The sequence below is a fragment of the Saimiri boliviensis genome, chromosome 6, assembly GCF_048565385.1.
Source record: "Saimiri boliviensis isolate mSaiBol1 chromosome 6, mSaiBol1.pri, whole genome shotgun sequence".
NCBI lineage: Eukaryota > Metazoa > Chordata > Mammalia > Primates > Cebidae > Saimiri > Saimiri boliviensis.
The window spans coordinates 19976890-20000000 of NC_133454.1; the positions used below are offsets into that span (position 1 = coordinate 19976890).

The 23111-nt window shown below is 36.4% G+C and overlaps 1 protein-coding gene and 1 pseudogene across 3 annotated transcripts in view; one reads left to right on the forward strand and one right to left on the reverse strand.

Moving 5' to 3' along the window:
• TENM4 (teneurin transmembrane protein 4) overlaps positions 1 to 23111 on the forward strand; it is a 3045593-nt gene that overhangs the window by 290222 nt on the left and 2732260 nt on the right. The window lies entirely within an intron of this gene.
• On the reverse strand, positions 302 to 2557 carry LOC101028818 (cell division cycle-associated protein 7 pseudogene; annotated as a pseudogene).

Below are 23111 nucleotides of genomic sequence, written 5' to 3' on the forward strand. Positions count from 1 at the left end.
GGATGGGAGTACCGTGTGTATGAGGAAAAGAGAATGTGGTATTATCATGGGACACGGAATTAGCAATTTAGGAGAAAAATTAATGTAGAATAATGTATTCTCTGTCTAACAAGAAGAATCCAGGTATGAAAGGGTTTCTACAAACTATCCTAAGCCTATCAGGTCAGTACCCCAACAATGTTTTCTGGGCTCCAGACCACTGTTCACTGAACAATCCATTTGATATTGGCTGCAGTCATTTTGCAAAGTCACATTTCATTAACCCAGATTTTTTTTTTTTTTTTTTTAATATCAAGTTTCCAAGCAAAATTGTCCAAGAATTTATTTGCAGTACCTTACATGTAAACTGAAATAAACTTGGCAAACTACAATCATACTAAAGTTTTACACCGAAAATTCAAACCGGCCTCCTCGTAATTTCCAGATAGCTTTTCTATTACAATTTTAAGTATTACTTGCCCACCAACCTTTGAATCATGATTGTGTAAGCTAGACGCACCACTTACCCTTTGGGCACAAGAAATTAGCAGAAATAAGTCTCAACTGTGACAACAACTTGTAACATAAGCACAACACATGGGTTTGAAAGGCATCTGAAGTCACATACTCCAATCTGCAGCAATCATCTAATTTCTCCACATGGTTTTAAGACTTTTGTGCCTTGACTCTATTAAAAATTTCAACTAGTATGAATGCTAAATCATACTTGTTTTTATGTAAACAAGTTAGAAGGCTGTTCCCTGAAATTCTCTAGCTGGTTAATACTCATCACTGTGTTTCTAAGTGCTTTGCTTTTATGAGGGCTATTTCAACACCAAGTAAATAAAATACGCTTTCATAAAACTATACTTTAAAAGAAATTACAAAACTAAGCAGCTAGAGAGGACCGCTGGAAATGGAGGGGAATGCTATGGGGGGAGGGGGTTGGGAGCAGAAAAGAAACTGCAGGAAGGCAAAGCGTTAACTAGTAATAGACCTTCCGTGACGCTCCAGAAACACGTCTACTGAGATTACCTTGATTGGAGTTTCTTATAAAACAGGCTGACCCTCAAGATCCTTGACTCAGAGGTTTCAGTGAAAAACCTGGAAACTTTAACAAGAAAGATTTGAGAAGCAGAAAGCAGGCCGTGAATTTTCCAGATATTATGCTTGCATTTCAAATTCCTGTTTCAGACTTTTCAAGTAGGCATGCACATTCCCAAAGCCATGATATTTGGCTAAATACACAAGGACCCCAGTTGCACACCGTCCATCTCGCTGCCGGCAGAAACTGCAGTTGCAGATTCCTCGACAAGGTGGGCAATGCCAGTTCGGATCAAGCAGAGCATCCCTGACCTCTTCACCATAACGGTTTCGAAGGCAGGGTCCACAGAACTGTCCTCGAACGCCACAGCAGTTTGGGTTTCTGCAGTTTGTTTTGGTATCAATAGTCTTCTGACGGCATTGATGACAAGTAGAGCCCAGTGAACGGTTATAGATCTTCTCTCGAGAGTTGCTGCAGATGTTCTCCAGATCGTCCTCTGTAATTTCTTCCACTGGGCGAATGACATGCGGAAGGGTCAGGGATGACCTGGAGCGACGACTTCTGGGCACGTCGACTTCGTTCATGTAGCTGTCCATGGTCTTCCTCTTTCTCACCAACATGTACTTATCCTCTTCCTCCTCCTCCTCCTCCATGGGTAGGGTGTCAACGGACCCGAGGATCCGGGTCCTTGACCTGGTGAGAGGACGAGCTCTCCGTTCAGGGTTTCTCCTGGACGCAGCACCTGGGAATGTACGCCTTCGAGGTCTCCTTGATTGTGAGTTGGAGCCTGGGAGGGAATGTCTTCCAGGGAACGAGCCAGGGAAGCTTTCTAACTCAGACATGAGTTTTGCAAGCATTGCTTTGTTTTGCTTTATATTTAAAGCCCTTTTCTCCAGAAAATTCATCCCACTTTCATCTTCGGAATCGGAGTTGGAATCAGTCACAGAATTCTCAGAGGACTGTGGGAGCTCTGCTTTTTTGTTGGTTGCTCCCTTGGTACTTCGAGCTGGAAACTTCATGGCCACCCTGAGAGGTCCAGAGTGCCTGCACTGGCTGCGGGTCCTACAGCCTTCCCGAACTGACTGCAGCCTCATTCCATCTTGTATCTCACTCTCTGAGAAACCGCAAAATGATTCATCGTCAGAGTCGGCATGAAAAATACTAGCCAGTTCGTTAGTGACATCTGGCCTTGGTTTCTGTAAAAATCCACAATGGTCTAATACATCTTGCACCTCACTTTCTGAAAAGCCGCAGAAAGATTCATTATCAGAGTCCTCATAAAAAACATTTGCCAGTTCTTCACTGATATCTGACCTGAATTTAGGTTTCGTGTTTGCAAAATTATCAGAAGCAAAGCTGTCACAACTGTCATCAGAGGATGATGAGGTTTCCATGGAAATCAACTTCACATATCTGAATTTCTTTAAGTTCTTTACTCTGAGATCTTTCTGCGGCACGCGGCGAGCGTCCATGCTGGCGGCAGGTGCGCAGGCCCGTACTTGGAGCTGGGAGAGCGAAGCAGACGCGCGCTCAGCGGTCCCACCAACCCAGATTTTAAAAGGCTGGAAATAGTCATTTTGCATAGGTCTCTCGATAATGGGTTCCATCATGCTATTACCTCCCAGATCACCCTGCTATCAAGGTGACATCACCTTTAACACTGGTACCGTGTAGAGCATCAGCTCATCTGTGGATCTGAAAGTCATTACTTAGGAAATGTACTTGCATCAAAAATGTACAAGGTTGGCTGAATGCTAGGCTGTGGACAATCCCAAACAGATGAGTATTGTTTTATAGTACTATAATTATGTACTGCAAGGGTTTGTTAACATTCCCACATATACGTGCTTCAGGAAGGCCAATCTTTTTATTTGAATAAAGTAGAATATTAATATTTGATCTATAAAAATATAAGAACGATAATAGAGAAACTGAAGTTTGAATTCTATTTGTGTCCTCTAAAAGCCCATGCCCTTTTCACCAGGCTAACTTTCTTAAAGGTGTGTTTACATTTGGGTTAAAATCGCCTATCTGTTTCCAATACTGCATGCATAAATTTCAGCAGTCGAAATTATTGTCAAAGTGTATAAAAGGAGTGTCTACACTTGGCCTGCTTATCTTTCCACAGAAGTCTTGGTAAAACTCACATATTCCTCCATTTATTATATAGGACTTCCCTGGAGATATGCATTCGGTACAAGGTATAGATATTTGTAGTCCTCAGCAGTCAGGAGGACCCAGTCTTTGAGAGGCCCCCAGCTTAATGGAGAAATAGTAATGTGAACAAATAAGACTTCACTGAAGATCATAATAAAATAGACTGAGTGCTATCCTTTTAAATGCACATGAAGTTGTTAGGCAGAACAGACAATTCTGCCTGAAAGCTTAAGAGAAAGTTGCGCAGCAGAAGGAGTGACATAAGGAGGACTTGCGGGTGTATGGAGAGAGCTGAGATCTTTTTTCTGGCCAGATAAAACAGAAAAGACAAAGAAGTGAGAGCAGCATTAATATTGGCCACATATTTTGAAGGACGTTCATACTAAAATATTGGTGGAAACAAAGTTCATATTTTTATATATATAAAGAACTTACTCCCATTTCACAGATCTCCACAGAACTTACCATTTATCACACAGACATATAGTGATGGATATGCCTGTGTGTTTCTCTCATGTTGTGAGCTCCTATAATGCAGAGCTCTGCCACATCTCACTGCCACTAGCATCTTGTTCAGTTTCTAAGCTGTGTCGAGTGCTCAACAAATATCATTGACTGAAAGAATCAATTTATCAATAAATAATAGACTTGGTTCACAGACCATTGCTTACATAGCTTTCTTCCTCACCAGACTGAAGATTCTTGAGAGGAAAAACAATTCTTTTATTGGTTAGGTGATTTTTTAAGTAAGTAACATGCATATATTCAAAAACACAGAGATTTTTCAAAGAATTAGGATGACAAATCCTAAATTTAAGAAAAAAATGAAGTGCTATCAATTACTTAAATTCTTTGCTTATCTCTTGGGAAGCTGCCAACTTGTAGAGCTGCCTTTACCCTCAACTGCTCACTTAGTGAAGAGAAGGGATAATGGCAGGATTGTGTTTTCAATAGTTAGGTTTATATATAGAAGGTTCTGACCAAAGTATGTCGAACAGAACTGCTGCTCAATTAAAAAGCATAAGAACATTAGCTGTGCCAAAAGTACTTCAAAATGAGGGAGGATGGTAGAGACAACTAACATCACCAAGTTAGACTCTTATGACTCCAAAAATTCACTGCTACATAGGTCCCATCATTTCCCTTTATGCAGAAGAGTTCAGATTCCCAAGTTGAGGTGAGGAAGCAGAAATTTGTGGCCAAGAGAAGATACATGCTTTGGCCCAGCTGACATATGCCCTGAGTGGCAGAAGTGGTTGTGATTCAGATCAGATCTACTCATTCACTTAAAAGTCTGTACTTGTTTCCACAGTTCAAAAAGAGGAGGGGCTGCCAGTAGAGGAAAGTATGGCAGATATCACAGCGTCCTTTTTGGTTTGTCCCATTATGAAGAATCACTGCTATGGGTGGCTTGAGATGACAAGCCCTGCTTGTCTATTGTCTGTGAGATTACAGTCTCAGAAAGGAATAACATCTTTTAGTAGATTAGCAAAAATGCTCCATTGTGGATTGATCCAACTGAGTACTACCTGGCAAGATTTTCATCCCTATGTCTCCCCCACTCCTGGTGCAACTTTGGGCAGAGCACTGTCTGAATTTCCACAGTGACAGCCCTTGGAGAGATTTGTGTTAGAAATATCCACTCTCCATCTGCTCTCGGTAGTTTATGGTCAAGTGATTTTACCACCAACTGTTGATAGGTATGCTGAACATTATGTAACCTCCAATCTGGCTACCAGTCACGGACATTTCAAATGATGACTTCTCATAGAAGAATATCCAACTTCATTCAGCAAATAACATTACAGTAGAAATATATTTAAACCAGGCAGTGTTTTTATTCATCCAAGGATTGAACCCTACAAATTCTCTTGGCAAAGAATTATATTGATACATAGAGTCATTGCATCATAAACCAGCTATAAAGACAGTGATAGTAAAGTCCTCCATTGTGATCACAGTGGTTGATGGTGTGGGGAATGGGAAGCATTTTTTTCTGCCATGTGTCTTCTTGCCACTCCAACTGCAATAGAATGCAACAAAATGCTCAAAATGCTATCGTTTTGAGAGCCACAGTTGCCTCTCTAGAGTCTTGTAGAATACAGGGAAAGTCCACTGATAAGTTTTTTTTTAAGAAAAAAAAAAAAAAAGAAAAGAAAAAATGATCCTCAATTTCTTTTTCTTGCCTCTACATTTTTCTCAAAGCCTTGCCAGTGGCTTCCCTCTTCCCTCTTCTGCGGTAATCACATCTAATTCTGGCCTCTGGGGTTGCAGATAGAAACTTTCTTTCCCATCAATCCTTATACCTTCTTTTTTATGCTATTTCAGAGTCATATCTGGTCCTCTGCTTAGCTGTCCAGTCTGCAGGTCACGCCTAATTACCATGATGCCACATGTGTTTTGTATCTAAATACAATTTCTAGTTTAGTTGGATAATCTAATTGTGTCAAACCCAAGTTTCTAAATAGCCAATTACTTAGAAATGACATAACATTGCTTTTCTGTTATTCAGGGACTCCCTCGGCATCTAAAATCTTCCATTTTCTGCCTGTCATTATACTTCCACTGTTTGCTATTTTGCAATAATCAAGAATATTATACTCAGAAGCAGGACCATGGTACGCACTGTCATCTGTGTTGGCTCCGAAATGGTGTCAAGCAACCCATCCATGAAGAGTTCATTTGGAGAACCTTTGCTCCTTGATTAAATGGAGATTTATTTGGTCCATGCAGATGGGAGATTAAGTATTTTCCTTAATATCAAATCCACCTCAGATAAATTGTGTCTGATTTGTGAAGGGATGCAAACGGCAGATTTGAGATTTTATGTATTCTGTGATATTTTTCAGCAAAGGGGATAACATGCACTTCACAGAGTCCTCCGTAAACAATCAGTGCCGTTAACGCCTTCAGCAAGCATATGGTCACAGTGGGAAGGAAATTAGCCCCATGCCACATTTTCATTGCTGTTTGTATACTTTTGGACACAGTTCATTAGTGTGCCTTTCCTTCATATCTATCTCCCTTAAAGAGATTGTGTGGTGTGTTATCTTAATAGTCAATTATTTAGCATCCCCCAGCGACTACCTTTCCAAGGATGATTGCCTTCTTGTTTACTTCTCCTCCAGCACCTCCAATTTACGATAATCACAGACTGGATATTCCTCCCAGGATGTGCTGCTGGCCTCTCCTCCTCGGCCAATCTAATGCAGAGCTCCTATTAAATAGCAACATAACGTAAAATGTGTTTTATTACTATATTTTCTGAGACAACTTCACAATGAAGCTAATGAAGTGTATGTTTCTGGACCCCTCATTTTCAGGGGTCCCTTTCATGGCCTTGGTGTTCACATAGCTTTTTCTTTCTTTTTTTTTTTTTTTTTTAAGTTTACCGAAAAGAATAGTTTAACTGCATTCTCTTTCTCTTGGGTCAGCTTCCTTTTTACTCTCCAAAATTCTTTCTGTCGTACTTCCTCTATTGGCAGATGGTGTTGGAATTGCCAAGGGCAATTAGGGATTTGTCTAAGAACAGTTAAGGCTTCACTGAGTTTGTGTATAGTGAGTTATACTTATGTAGTTGCTGTCATATCAATGTACAGGTAAAATTATTAGTATCCGTCCCAGTGTCAGCAAAACTCCCCGGAATACCGGGAATACTTCTACTGTCCCCTGGGCTGACTCAAAGGCAAATAAATGAAAGTTATATGCTCATGCAACCCGTAAGCAGAAATATGTAGGAAACGGAAGAGACAGAAAGTTTGAAATTACAGAGTTAGCAGCTAAGCTTTGGAAATTTATTTCAGGTCTTACAAATCATGTATGAAAAGAAAGTTGATACGTTCCAAAATTGGACAAAAGTCCTGATATTTATACGGCAAGTCCAATGGCAAGACATAAGACACAAATTAAAATTAAACTATATGAGTAATAAAAATATAATAAATTGAGATGTCACTCAATGATATATTTTCTATATAAATTTATTTAATACAAATGTTATCACATAAATAGTTGATAAAAATAAACTGAAAACAATAAGAAAATAGAATTATATATAGCATTTGTGGATTTTGTGCTTCCTCTGGTATTATTCAACACCAAACTTAATTTGTTGTTATAAACTGATTAATTTTTAAAATCTAAATATTTATTTTCAAGACAATTTTATGTACATTATTTTTATTATTTTCCTTAAAAAGGGCCAGATCTCTAAAAACTGTTTTTTAAGACATACAAACTTGCATCTACCTGTGTCATAGAATTATGTTTCTTGGTACCTAAGTTGTTTTTGTTTTTGTAGTCTTTAAAATGTTCCAGTGTTGTTCTGAGTCTTTTTAATCTTTGGTACTGAATGGCTACATATCTGCAAGGTGAATGTTTTTATTTGTGTACAAGTTAACAAGTCATCTTCTGTTTCTCCCTTTCCTTTGCTTCTGCACATAATACTTCTAAAATAATAACTCATATATGTCACTTTGTAATTATTTCACTTAGTTATTAGTCTGCCTTTCGATTTATGGAACATATGCCAAGTGATTACAATTCTAGTTGCTCAGAAACTATAAATACTTATTAATGTATAAATGGAAACTTGATAGATGTCTAAATATTTATATATTTATAAATAGCTATAAGTTATCAACATCTATACGCTTTCTCACTGCCACTGTCTCATATCCATTGCTCATTTAATCACATCTAAATTATTTTGAAAACCTACTAATGGGACTTTCTCTCTGATATATCCAAAAACTAATGCCCTTCCTCTCTGATATATCCAAACCCAAATTAAAATGACCCTTCTTTCACAATTCCTACGCATCCCACACCCTTGACTTCTCAGACTTTTGTATTAGAAAGTGACTTATTCTCCTCTCAACCCCCATAGCCCTTTTACCTGTGCTTTGCTTAAAAGCTTAGCGTGTTTTGCTGTTTATTATTTTTATTTGCGTTCACAATGGTTTCTCTTGTTGGATTTTGAATTTCTATATGGTAGCACTGGTAATCATCACATTGCCTATTTTTGTGCTAACTGTAGATGTCCAGCAATTATTTTCAGAGGGAATGCATACTATTTCTTAATTAGTTGGTTGTATACTCTAATAACTTAATGTGGAAGTCAGCAAAAAATACTATCTTCTTTGGGCCATAGGAAGAGGCTTTTTAAAAATATGAGAGAATGTTGTGAGAAAACTGGTTTTCTAACAATATTTGGATGTATATCCAGTGTGTTTCTATTTAAATTACTATATAAAAAGATTCAGCTTACATAAAGCTTTTAAATCTAGTATCTCATTTGAGCCTCCAAGAAGCCTACCTACAAAATGTAATTTCCTATTTTATACATGGAACATTTAGAGACATTTACAAAATCAAACATAGTAAGAATCAGAGAGGGGCCTAAATGTCCATATTCTGGTATCAAATCCAGGTTTTCTTCTACTCACTGTGCTTGCTTTTATCCCCAGAATTCCCTTTTTGCGCCATTTCCAAGTAAAGCTATTCTTCCTATTTCCTTTTTCTGCATTTTGCTAAATATGTTTGTAATTCATCATAGTTTACAAAGTGCTATGATTTATTTCTTCTAATTTCCATGATGACCTTATGGGAGGATAAGCTATGCTGAGATGGCAATCCTTTTGATTTTAAGAAACTTGAGCGGAAAGTTACTTAAAATGTGACTGAAAAAAATTGTGATCTCTCCTTGGATCTGGATCTCTTAAATATAAGTAGAAGGCTGCTTCGAACAAAGTCTTTGTCACTTCTAAGATCTTATTAAGGTGGAAGAAATAAGTGTGTTATCCATTCTTTCAGCAAATATTTATGGTCTACCATAAACATGACATTGTGATGAATGTGTAGGTTACTTGGATGTAGGTTCACAAACCTGAAAACTATTCTTTGGAAATGGAAGTGAGATCAAGAGAAAAGAATGTTTAAATAAGTAAAATATAGAATTAAAATGAGAAATTAGTCATATACAAAATAGAAATTTAAATATAATTTAATAGGAATGAATATGTATCAGTAAATTTGAAAGCCTACAAAAAATAAATAAATTTCCCCTAAATATGTAAAATGTTAAAACTGGCACAGATGTAAATACAAAACCTGAACAGACCAATAAACATTAAAGACTGAAAATTTCATCAAACTTGTTAAGTACTCTTGTCCAAAAGGAAACAAAATTCTTAGTTTCAGTAACATAAAATAAGAATCCTACCAAAAATTTCTAGAGAGATAATTTTACACAATATGTTTCTATGTATAAATATTAAGGAAAGCTGGTTAATTTATTTCATGAAGCCAGCATGGAACCTTGATTCTGTAAGAGAAGAAAAGATGGTATGAGAAAAATGTAGTCTAATAATGTTTAAGCCTTATACTACCAAATATGTGTATAAAAATAAATTTTTCTTCAGAAATTCAAAAATGTTATTTTTAATATCACAAACCTATCAACATGATTAACTGTTTAGCTAAAATAGAAAAATTACATGAATATGCAGTATATGTAGCAATAGTATTTGATGATTTTTTGTTTATATTAAAAGTGATTTTACTTTTAAGAACAGGATGTAGACTGGGAACAGTGGCTCATACCTGTAGTCCCAGCACTTTGGGAGGCTGAGGCAGGCAGATCATTTGAGCCCAGGAGTACCAGACCAGCCTGACCAACATGACAAAATCCTTTCTCTATTAAAAATACACAGATTAGTCAGGGCATGGTAGCACGTGCCTGTAATTAGCTACCTGGGAGGCTGAGACAAAAGAATCCCTTGAAACAAAGGTGGAGGTTGAAGTGCACCGAGATCATGCCACTGCACTCCAGCCTGGGTGACAGAGCTAGACCCTGTCTCAAAAAAAAAAAAAAAAAAGAGAGAGAGAGAGAGAGAGAATGTAACGGTCTTAATCAAGGTATTACACCAAAAATATACACTAAATACCAATGTCAGCTCAATTGACAACTTTTGTTAGCTTAAGATTATGAAGGAGAGAAGACTGCTGTCAATGCTAACAGAAGTTCTTTTACTGTAATAAGAAAATAAAAATGCATGAAGTGATAAGAATAAGAAATAAATATATACAAACTCTATTGCAGATATTGCATTTATTTAAAAAATCAACAGGATTTTCTTATAAACCATTAAAATGAATAAGAGGATTAAGTAAGATGTTCAAATACAGGATAAGCAAAGATCAATACTTTTCTCCTAACCAGATAGAAACAATTTGAAAAAGAGGAAGGGGAGGAAAAGGATAACGTTTATAATACCAACAAAAATATAAATTAGTAAAGAGTTCTCCCAGCCAAGATTGCATATTTGAGGTAATAGTTACATGGAAGTAAACTAGGTCCCTGTCCTAGGGAAATGGGTATGGAAGAAGTTTACTGTACTATAAAGCAGTGAGAAAAGAAAATGAACTAGAGAGGCAAATAGTAATATTGTATTGAGTTGAACATAAGAAAAAAGAATGAAAGGTACAACAAAAAGCTCTTCATGAGGTAAAAAAACAAACAAAAAAAAGTATCCTAAACTAATTAATCCAAGGATATCTATTAAGCGGTTACTACCTATAGTGTAAACAGTAGGCATAGGTATAAGGATCAGGGATGGCAGGAAAATAATTTAATGAACTATAATATACTAATTAATTAAACTTTTATAGATGAGTGCTGATGGAGGTCTATAGAATTTCATGGTTAACTTAATTCATTGTATCAGAATTTTATTTCTTTTTTTGTACTTTAAGTTCTGGGGTACATACATGTGCAGATCATGTAGGATTGTGGCATAGGTACACACATGGCAAGGTGGTTTGCTGCCTCCATCCCCTCAGCACCTACATCTGGCATTTCTCCCCATGTTATCCCTCCCCAACCTCCCAACCCCCCACTGTCCCTCCCTTGATGCCCCCCAACAGACCCCCGTGTGTGATGCTCCCCTCCCTGTGTCCATGTGTTCTCATTGTTCAACACCCACCTATGAGTGAGAACAGGCGGTGTTTGATTTTCTGTTCTTGTGTCAGTTTGCTGAGAATGATGGTTTCCAGATTCATCCATGTCCCTACAAAGGACACAAACTCATTGTGTTTTATGGCTGCATAGTATTCCATGGTGTATATGTGTCACATTTTCCTTGTTCAATCTATTGTCAATGGGCGTTTGGGTTGGTTTCAGGTCTTTTTCTATTGTAAACAGTGCCTCTGTGAACATATGTGTGCATGTGTGTTTATAATCCTTTGGGTATATACCCAAGAAAAATAAACATAAATTAATAAAAGGGGTTAAGAAAACGTATCATTAAGTGGATTGAGGCAGACCTAAGTTTTCACCCCAGTTTCACTATTCATTCTGTGTGGTCTTTGATATTCTATCTGTCTGCACCGTCATCTTTTGGCCTGTTAATTCTGAACAAATTGCTTATTAGCAGTGAATCACGTATCATGTTAGTTGTTGTTGTTGTTTTGCTTGTTTGTTTGTGGTGTTACCTTGAATCATTACAACATTGGCCTCCCAGGCTCAAGTGATTCTTCCACCTCAGTCTCCGGAGTAGCTGGGACTATAGGCATCCACCACAGTGTCTTGCTAATTCTTTTGTATTTTGGGTAGTGGTGGGATTTTGCCAAGCTGCCCAAGCTGGTCTCAGACTCATGGGCTCAAGACATTTACCTGTGGCAGCCTCCCAAAGTGCTGGTTTTACAGGTGTTAACCACCACGTCAGGCCCACATACCGTGTTTGTAACAACCAGTACTCTGCTGGCATATAGAAACCAGTCAATAAACAGGTTAGGGCGCATTCTCATTGAACTGATTAATATAAATGCAGATGAATAAATTTTGGTCTTGCATTTTGTTTTCCTACATCCATGGAACAGAAAAAAAGATATAATGTTTTATCCTTTTATGATTCCGCATCAGTTGTCAAAGCATGAAGTATCATCAAGCCTCCTGGACTATACTAAAGAGTTAGTGCGATCTAATGCCCAAACTAAATACAACTGCAAATTTCTATGCCAGGTGTAATATATATTAATAACATTTGGGGGAACATTCAGGTGCATGCCAATGAATTATTGTATTAATAAGAACTATAAAATGTAAATTTAATAGCTTTCAGCAGGACTAGTCATTAATTTCATTATTATGAATGTGGCCACAGGAAAAAATAGCGTACAGCCAATACAGATTATAGGAGAGAAATGTTTCAAAGCCACCTATACATCCTTGAAAATGTGGTCAGAATGAGGACTTAAATGAAAGTGAGTTTGGCCTTAGTAATGTGATCATGGTACCCTTATTCCAAAATATGAAGCAGACTCATTTGACCTCAGAATCAAGCAGCATTTTATAATAAGCCTCACCTTAAATTACATAGCAATTTACAATTTCCAAAGCTTATTACTCTCTTTGATTCTTTGCACAATCCTCTTTTATAGAAAAACTCACAAAAATAAGCTCCTTTTTATAGATGAAGAAACTAATGCAATAGTCATAAGTTAAGTTGTGGTTATTCAATATACAATTTATGTAACCCTGAAATCCTGTGTGACAATAATTATTACAATTATAATAATACCAATGTTCTTATTTTAAGAAGGTCTTTAAATTGAGTAACATTTGTGCTTGACACATTATTAATACATTTTCTTCTACTTCTCAGAGGAGCAAAATGAATTTCAAGCATCAAAGATAGGTTTGAAGGAGTCATAATTTGAATAAGTTACTATCCTGGAACTCTTGAAATAGATGTATGAGTGCTTTCTTTTATCCTTGTATTAAGAAATTCTGCATGTTGTAATAGAATCATTGGTATATTTCTGTATAAAAGGGATCTTGCTAAAAAGGTCTGCCAAGTGTTCTTTGCATGGGTAACCACACTGTGTCATGTTAGGAGTGTCTTTTCATTGAACTGAAGTAGCTCTAGGGTATAGCTAAGAGAGTATTGAATTTAGAAAAAGAGCTCTTGCCCCTGATACTGAATATATCAGCAGCTTAACTTGTGATTTAGGTAGCAAGCTCCAACTCCAGCACGAATTTTTGCCTCTGGGTTCTTACCTTTGTATCAGCAAATATCTAATTAGAATATGTTGTTCACCCTAGTGAGTAATGTGGAGAAAACAGTCTAAAAATATGTTCAACGGGGAGTTCTGAGAGAAATGTTAGAGACAATAGAGTAGCCAGTATGTTGGAAGTACTGTGCAGATACCTGTAACTGTAACTTTCATATTTATCTATCTAGTTTGGTCATACATTTTAAGCAAAACTAGGATTTGGTTTGACTTGTTTATTGGGCAGTCAGTCAACATGATTACAATTCCTCCGCTGCTCTACAATAATTCTATGTAGTTGGGTATGTCTATGCACTAATCATGATTCAAATTGCCAATCTGAAAAAAGAATAGTGATACTCAAAACCAAGACAGATTTCATACCTGTGTCTAACAGCCCTTAGGGATATGCCTATCCCATAGTAAATCATCAGTCAGTTTTTGTGTAAATAAATGAAGCAATGAGTTGCTGTGTGAATAGTTTAATCAACAGGTGAAGAGATGAATAAATCAATATATTCTTACTGCTGTTTTGGAAGAATCATAAGAATTACATAAGACAACATTTGGTAAAAAGTTTCCTTATATTGGAAGGTGTTTTGTCTATGCAAGACGTTTCAAAACTAGAGTGGCTCCAAGTCCTCAGGCAGGATATGCTGTATGTGAACTCAGTGAGATATGATAAGACTTAGCATTGTCCCTGACACGTGGATTCAATATAGCCTCCTTATCTTCCTAATTTCCAGCCGGAATTCAGGGTTTTCCAGATCATTCCAATACACATGGCTCTATCTTTTCTTTGAGCCTTTATCATAGTATTTCTGGCCAACACCATCTAGTAACGAATTGTCTTTGTTTCATGACTGTGAGTTCTTCCTTGGAAAATTCCATAAATGGATAATTCAAATTGCTTCCAAAAACATCTCAATGTACACTTTTAATTCATTTGACGAACAATGTTTGCAGTATATGCTATTGCTGTGATCTCTAATACAGGACAGAAAGGCTAAGAGTAAAGACTTGATGGGTTACACAAGAAGGAAAACACACCTTGGATTAAGTGATACCCAAGTTAAATCTTGGCACGTGGTCTTGGACAAAGTATACTTTATCTGATTGTTTCTATTCCCATTTCTAAATAATGAACATTAACCAAGAATGTGTGTGCAACATCTAGTATATACCAGACACCTAAAATGTATGTGTTCCCTTTCCTTGCCCACTTGCTTATCTGTTCCCTTTCCTTGCCCACTTGCTTATCTCTCTTTCTCTAATCCTCATTTATTTGTACATGAGGCAGATATTTGTTAAGTACATACTATATAGTTGGCAGTGATGTAGGTACTGTTTAAGCTTGAGAAAAGGATCTCTAGATGGACCTTAGAATTAAGTGGGAGGTAATAAATACGTAAATAATGCAGTATAATGTAAAGCATACAAGTAAATGGCAAGCAGAGGTATAAGATTGTTGCTGTGCAGTTGTGGAAAAAAGGAACCATTAATTCTCCCTAAAATCCTTAGAAAGTTGTCAGGAAATGGGACCTTAGAGAGCATGAGCATTTTTTGGCAGTATGAGTAGAAAGAAACACAGAAAGAGAAAGAATAGCAAGAAGGAAAAATAAAAGCATGTAAAAGTTGCAAATATTTTCACAAAGTATTGAATGGTTTGGTGTGGCTAGAATATAAAACACTGTAAAGTTATTGTACAAAGTGAGGACAATTTATAGCAAAGGTAAAATATGGAAAGGTTAAAACACATATAAAATTTATAATTGAATCCTTGATATTATTCCATAGATTTTTAAATAACTACTAAATTATCTTTGGACAAATGGTGATTTGGAGGTAAATAAATCTCACCCTTACAGCACACACCAAAATTATTTCATAAGTTAGCATATCAAGCATATTTATATTTATAATGAAAGGAAATATAAATGATAATACACTTAATTTTAAATGTCAGAGATGTCACCAACAAAACTAAAAGGCAAATAGCAAATAAGTTCCATGTAGATGACAAGTTGTTTCAATCTTTAATACGTAAAAAGTTTTTTATGTCAATAGAAAAAGATAGGCATTTCCAAAAATACATAGGCAAGAGAAATGAATAAGCATTAAAAACACTGAAGTAAATAATAACCATATGAAAATGTATAATGTAACTGAAAATCCAATGAATTTGTTGAAAAAACAGTGAAATAGCAGCATTTGCTATCAAAATAGATAATATTTTCAAGTGATGACATCTAATGTTGTTTGTGATCCAGACATTAGCAATTTTTATCCATTACTAGTAGGAAAACAAATTATACAAGTAATTGGACTATAAATGATATTTCTCAGAATATACTAAATACAATAGTATCTCAAATATAGTATATATCAGGAGGAATATAAATTATAAAACCCTATGGAGGATATTTTGCCACTGTGTAAGTTGTTTAAATATTCTATGATACATTCTTAGTAAGAAATATGATACAATTTTTTTTTTCATTTTTAAAAAATATTTTAATTTCTAGAGTACATGTGCAGGATGTGCAGGTTTGGTACCTGGCTAAGTGTGTGCCAAGGTGGTTTGCTGCACCTATCAATCGATCACCTAGTTATTAAGCCCAGCATGCATTAGCTATTTTTCCTCATGCTCTCCATCTTCCCACACCCCTTGCAATAGGCCACAGTGTGTGTTGTTCCCCTCCCTGTGTCCATGTGTTCTCATTGTTCAGAACATGTGGTGTCTGATTTTCTGTTCCTGCATTAGCTTGCTGAGGATAATGGCTTCCAGCTCCATGTCAAAGGATATGATCTCATTCCTTTCTATGGTTGCATAGATGTACCACATTTTCTTTATCCAGTCTGTCATTGATGGACAGTTGGGTTGATTCCATGCCTTTGCTATTGTGAATAGTGCTGCAACGAACGTATGGGTACATGTATCTTTATAATAGAATAATGTATGTTCCTTTGGGGATACAGCCAGTAATGAGATTGCTGGGTCAAATGGTATTTCTTTTTCTAGGTCTTTGAGGAATTGCCACACTGTCTTTTACAATGGTAGAACTAATTTACATTCCCACCAACAATGTAAAAGTGTGCCTATTTCTCCACTGCCTTGCCAGGATCTGTTGTCTGACTTTGTAATAATTGCCATTCTGACTGGCATGCGTTGGTATCTTACTGTGAAGGTCTAATATCCAGAGTCTACAAGGAACTTAAAATTCACACACACACACAAATCCCATTGAAAAGTGGGCAAAGTATATGAACAGATATTTCTCAAAGAAGACATTTATATGGCAAACAAAATAAGTTAAAAAAGCTCAACTTCACTGATTCACAAAGCAATTTTTAAAAAGTGTGTCATTACAGGACATATATGACAGGACATAAATTTTCAAACTATTTTTACAATATTATACCATTGTTACATTAAACACACACACACACACACACACACACACAAATAAATATACACATACATGCCCTTCAACAATAAGAAAATAATGTTGAGAATAGTTACAATAAAACATATTGATTACTTAAGGCCAGGAGTTTGAGACAGACCAGCCTGGGAAATACAGCAAGACTCTGTCTCTATGAAAAGTTAAAAAAAGAAAAAAAAAGTAGCTGGTTGTGGTGGTGCTTACATACAGTCTTAGCTACTCAAGAGACTCAGGTGGGGGCAGGGCATGTGGCTCAAGCCTGTAATCCCAGCACTTTGGGAGGCCGAGGCGGGTGGATCACAAGGTCAAGAGATCGAGACCATCCTGGTCAACATGGTAAACCCCGTCTCTACTAAAAATACAAAAAACTAGCTGGGCATGGCGCGCTTGCCTGTAATCCCAGCTACTCAGGAGGCTGAGGCAGGAGAATTGCCTGAACCCAGGAGGCGGAGGTTGCGATGAGCTGAGATCGCGCCATTGCACTCCAGCCTGGGTAACAAGAGTGAAACTCCGTCTCAGAAAAAAAAAAAAAGACTCAGGTGGGAGGACTGCCTAAAGCCAGGAAGCTGAGGTTGCAGTGAGCTTCAGTAGTGCCACTACTGCAGTCCAGCCTGGGAACAGAGTGAGACCCTATTTCTCAAGAAACAAAAAACAAAACAAAACAAAAACCACAACAACACAAAAAACCTCTATTTTTTTGAACAAATGAAAATATAGTTTACCATTGCATCTCGTGGAACTTAATTGTTTCAGGAACACTAGAAGTATTTGCTGTTCAACAGGGAAATCCCTCTGCCATTTAGGTTCCTTGGGAGGAAGGCTAACAGGACACATCAGTCCACTGATAACAGACTTAGCCTCAGAAATTAACTAGGAGAAAAAAAAACAAATTTTTGGAAATGACTTTTATTTTTTGTTTACTCACAGTATGTTTCAGTAGGCAAATGATGGAATGTTTAATTAATAATTTTCAGGCAACAGGTTCCTTCTGGTTTCATTAGGAACCCATGACAGGAATACTCAGTGGTCCATGAAAACTTTGTTTTTGAGTCTCCCGCATGGGACAGAATTGGATAATCTTGTAAATTCCGAGTGTTTTTATGCCTCTGTATGGTCACACTCCCAAGCTGGATGAGGTGAAGAGGAGTTAGAATTCATTATTATGAAAATTATCTGGAAGTCTTTTCCTCTTCCACTGAAGAAGAGGTACATTTACAATAATATGGGAAGTAGGAAATATTTGTATCCTATTACAAAGTCAATGTCTTTTATCTTAGATGGGCTATAGGAGTCCCTATTTATATCATTATTGGTCAGAATACCATTGCGAGTGATAATGTTATATAAAACATCTGGAAAATTGTTTGAAATACAGGAGCATCATTTTGGTAGGAAATACATATGATTTTAAAAATTTATTGTGTAGGGTTAACTTGTCCCCTAGGAAATAGCCTTTAGACTCTCCGTTTACAACATGGTGAATGCTTCCCATAAGCGTAATTTCAGTTTGCATCAACAAAGAACCCAGAATCTTTCTCTGAACCCCTTCCTGAACAAAGGAGAGCCTGGAGTGCCGGGCTGAGAAGCTGCACAGCAAGCTGTCTCTCTACATGTACAGAGTGATGCTGAAAACCAAGCAGACAATGCAAAGAAAAATCTTAGTTTGAAAAATTTGAAGTAGAATAAAAGTACAAAGGTGAAAGGAGGAGGTCTAAGAGATGATCATGTTGCTACATTTGCTTTGTATAAGACATACTTCTCTTCACTAAGACGTGGTGAGAGTTATGAAAGATACCAAGATATCCCAGTCTTACAAAATGTACCTGATGGGAGACAAAGACACTGATTATACTAAAATATTTCCGTTTCAGTGCTTTATTTAGAAACTATAAATATGAAAGGCTTTCTATATTTTGTGACCTATTTATGTATTAGGCAGTGAGCTAGGGAAATCAGGGTAAGTGCTTCCATAGTGATAATTTAGGATTTGCATCTGCAAGAGGAAAGGCAGAGAATTGTCATGTTTTATCTGAAAATTTTCATATATTTTTGAGCCCCTGCTCTCTACTAAATAGTCAGGCCTCCAGATTGCTAGTCAGTTGAGGGAAATAGGTTCAAACACAAAAGAGTAAGATTGAGATGGGCAAGTAGGAAAATTAAGCTGAGTCCATTATAAGCCCATATGCAATTAATATCACCCAGATAGTGCACAGGCTAGTGTGTGATGGTATATAGCCTCACTCAGTATATCTGAGTTATAATCATTAATCCTGGGATGTTGAAACAAAGAAAGAATCAGAATCGTGGTATTTTGAGAATGAAAATAAATTTGAAGATGAGACAATATTACTTTGTTAAACAAAATCAGGAGGTGTTCTGTTACATAGTCTCAGCAGCAGACAGTCTCAGGTCAGAACCCACAAGCTGAAGAGACAAGCCCATAGTCTTCCCACTACGATTTGTAGTTAAGGTTAATATAAGAGGATGTATAGATTTATTAAGAAGCAGTGCCTGCTGTTTATTAAAACACTGTGTGTTGTAAATAGAGCAGAATAAGAAATATTAAAAATAGAAACAAAATTTCTGTTATATATTCAAAAAAGAATGTTACATAATTATATATACCTAACAGAAATACGAAGCATTCCATGAATCAAAGTAAATGTGTTGAGTGAAGGCGAAGGTGATTCCCTTGTCGCTACTAGTTTCGGATGGGATACGAATTGGAATCTTTATGAATAGGTAGCATTTGAGTAAACGTCTGAAGGAGGTGCGGAAACCATAAAGATATTTGGGGGTGGGGGAAACCACATTTTAGTTATTAGGAACTGGAAGAATGAATTGTTCAACCAGGCGTAGGCCTGTTGCACTGAAGCAGTCACAAGGAGGAGAGCCGTAGAAAATAAAGTCAGAGGGTTAAAAAGGAGGAGCAGATCATGCCAGCCACGCTTAGGGATTAGGCTGCTGCTCTAAATGACCTGGCAATGCTTGACATGCTCTGACAGGAGGTCTCTGAATAGATAGGTAGGAGCAGGGATGGTGCAAAGGCAAAGGCAGGGAGAGCCAGTAGGAGGTACTGCAGTCGTCCAAGTAGGAGATGGCTTAGAATAGCATGGTGATGACAGAGCTGGGAAGAAGTGGTCAGATTCATTCACAATACGGCATATATCCCAGTATGACCTGAGAGGATTTTTAGATGATTTGGCTGCAGAGTATAACAGAAATAAATCAAGAATGATTTGGTGCCTGAATAATAAGAATGGAATAGTTCTTTACTCATATAGGAAGTGGAGATGGGGAGAGAAATAGGGGGATGTGAAGCAGAATTTTGTTTTAGTCACGTTAAATGTATGTTACCTACTAGTTATTTAGGAGTAGATATTGTATAGTTAGTAGGCTATGATAAAATAAACTCACCAGAGAAACCTGCGCATCAAGTGAAGCTGCGTTATTTTAAACCTGCTGTTGCAAGGGAGAATCCTACTTCGATAGGGTCTTTGTACTGTCTGACAAAGGGGACTTTGGAAAAGATATTTACAGAGTTTTTGAGTATGGCCTTGAACTGCTTACGATGGATCTTTTGAAAGGACTACCGGTTGGAAATAAGAAGAATTCATATAATAATAATTAGAACTGACATACACAAAGTTGTGTATTTAATGGAGTTTTAAAGATTCCTAAGAATTCGTGGTTTGAGATTACCAGTTTAAGAAGTTTAAGGTGATTAAATGATGGCTGTATGTCTTTAATCAAGACACAGATTCAAGAATAAGCACTCTGCGGTTCCAATACTACCTGATAAGGTTCTTTTCATGAAAACCTCAGGCTGCTTTTCTCTGAGATCTCTTCCAAAAGATGAAGTCTCTGGGTTTAAAATAATGAAGGAATCTTGAGGGGAAGCTGTTCAGAAAAAGCTGATTATATGTGTTGGTAAAAAGACTGAGTGTATTATGAGTCCTCTGTAATAATTACTTGTATCATCCTGTAATAAGGCATGTCTAGGAATGCTGAAACTGTCTCCTAGTAGTTAGGAATCTTAGTTCATACAGAGGGAGCAGATATGCTATCAAAAGAGTTGGCCTCCCTGTAATTAGGGCCAAAGGCAATACTTTAGGCCAAGAAAGTTAAGGAATTTCTGAAAATTTGACTAATACAAGTTGCTAGGTTTTCATTGTTTCTTTGGAGATGAAATTCACAGAACATAAAATTAACCATCTTAAAGTTAATGGCATTTGATATATCCACAATGTTGTATTACATTTGCCCCTATTTAGTTCCAGAACATTTTCATTATCACCCAAAGGGACCTTACTTCCATAAAGCAGTTACCCACCATGCTCACTGCCCATCCCCATTCTCTAGTTACCACTAACCTGCCTTTCTTTTTTCTTTTCCTTTTTTTTTTTTTGCTGTGGATTTACTCATTCTAGATATTTTATGTAAATAGAATCACAAAATAGGACCTTTTGGTGACTATCTTCTTTTATTTTGCATAACATTTTTTTTTCTTTTTTCTCTTTTTTTTTTTTTTTTTTTTTTTTTTTTTGTGAGATAGAGTCTCACTCTGTCTCCAGGCTGGAGTGCAGTGGCATGATCTTGGCTCAGCTGCAACCTCCACCTCCCTTCTGGTTCAAGTGATTCTCCTGCCTCAGCCTCTTGAGTAGCTGGGACTACAATCACAGGCCTCCACGCCCAGTTAATTTTTTGTGTTTTTAGTAGAGACTAGATTTCACCATGTTAGCCAGGATGGTCTCAATCTTCTGACCTTGTGATCCACCTGCCCCGGCCTCCCACAGTGCTGGGATTACAGGCCTGAGCCACCGTGCCTAGCCTTTTTAACGTTCATCCATGTGGTAGCATGTAATCGGTGCTTCATTCTTTTAAGGCTGACTAACATTCCATTGTAATAACGCCCCACATTTCATTCATACTGTCATTCATTGATGGATATTTGGGTTCTTTGGATTGTTGTGAATATTGCTGTTATGAACATTTGTGTGCAAATATGAATACCTTTTTCAATTATTTTATGTGTATACCAGTTAATTTAAATTTCAGAATTAATGTTGTCCTTCTACCTTACCTTAATATTGAATGTGATATGGGCAGTGAGTTTTAAGTAAGAGGAAGTATGTAACAATAGCTTTAGTAATGTATTTCCATCATTAAACAGATGTTTGAGCCAAGTAGAAAACAATGTCAGGCAATCCTTTTTCTGTTAAAGATATGGCTTTCCAATAAGGAAATACTTTGCTCTACCCTGAAAATAAACATAAAGTAACCTGAACAAGTCTATAACCTATTTTAGGGTAATTATATAAAATCCATTTGGAGGCAATAAAAAGGATATGAAGATTTTGGCTCCACTCCCAGTCTTATCTTCAAAGTTTGGTCAATATTGTGTTATAGGTAAATACACATACGTAGTCACCTTCTTGGCTGAATATATAAAGTCCCCCTAAAAATTGATTTAAGATCATGACTAGCTGATATATTACCTTGTTTCACTATAATATCCACTTTCTTATGTATATATATATGTAACTTATAACATCCATTGGTATAGCTTAAATATGCACAATACAATTTATTTTTTAAAAAATCATATCTAATTAATCTTTATTATGGTGGTAAGACAAACAGCTTTGGCAAATCTATTATTATTAAGTGGCATTATTCGAATGGAAGAGAGTACTTTCCCCTCTTGTAGTATCATATAACTTAATAAGGATTCAGTTAATAAATACTGAAAGGTTTATTACAAACAGTAAATAGATTGCAAACCTCCACAGACCTTTGATTTATATCGTAACTTATATTCTGATTGTCCTGATTGACAAGTATGATACAAGCAAAAAAACAATTTGGAAACAATTATTGTGCTGTATAGCATATTGAACATAATTATATTTCTTTTAATATAGGAAGTAAATAACTATTGAATTATATTCATATTAACATAGTTTATTTGTATATAATTAACCTAGGAAGACTGAATTTCTCTTCTGATTTGTCAGATATTGCTTTATTCTAACTTGGTATATTAAAAGAGCTCTTGTGATTTAGTTCATTAAAATTTAGAATTCCAAATAAAACTAATTATTGTAATGTATTTTATAAGGTAAAAAATAAAACCTTTTGTTAGAAAATATAGTTTAGGCATGAAAAATTCTTAAATATTCTATTTTTCTGCATTTAGGATTTGGATAGGGAATTTGTCAAAGAAGATAAGATATAAATATGTCATTTTTATCTAAAGGCAAAATACAGCTATAGGCAATACTTTAAAAATATACGGCATTGAGAAATGATGATCATTAGGAATATGTTTTTTCTTTTTTTATTATACTTTAAGTTTTGGGGTACATGTGCAGAACGTGCAGGTTTATTACACGGGTATACATGTGCCATGGTGCTTCGCTGCATCCATC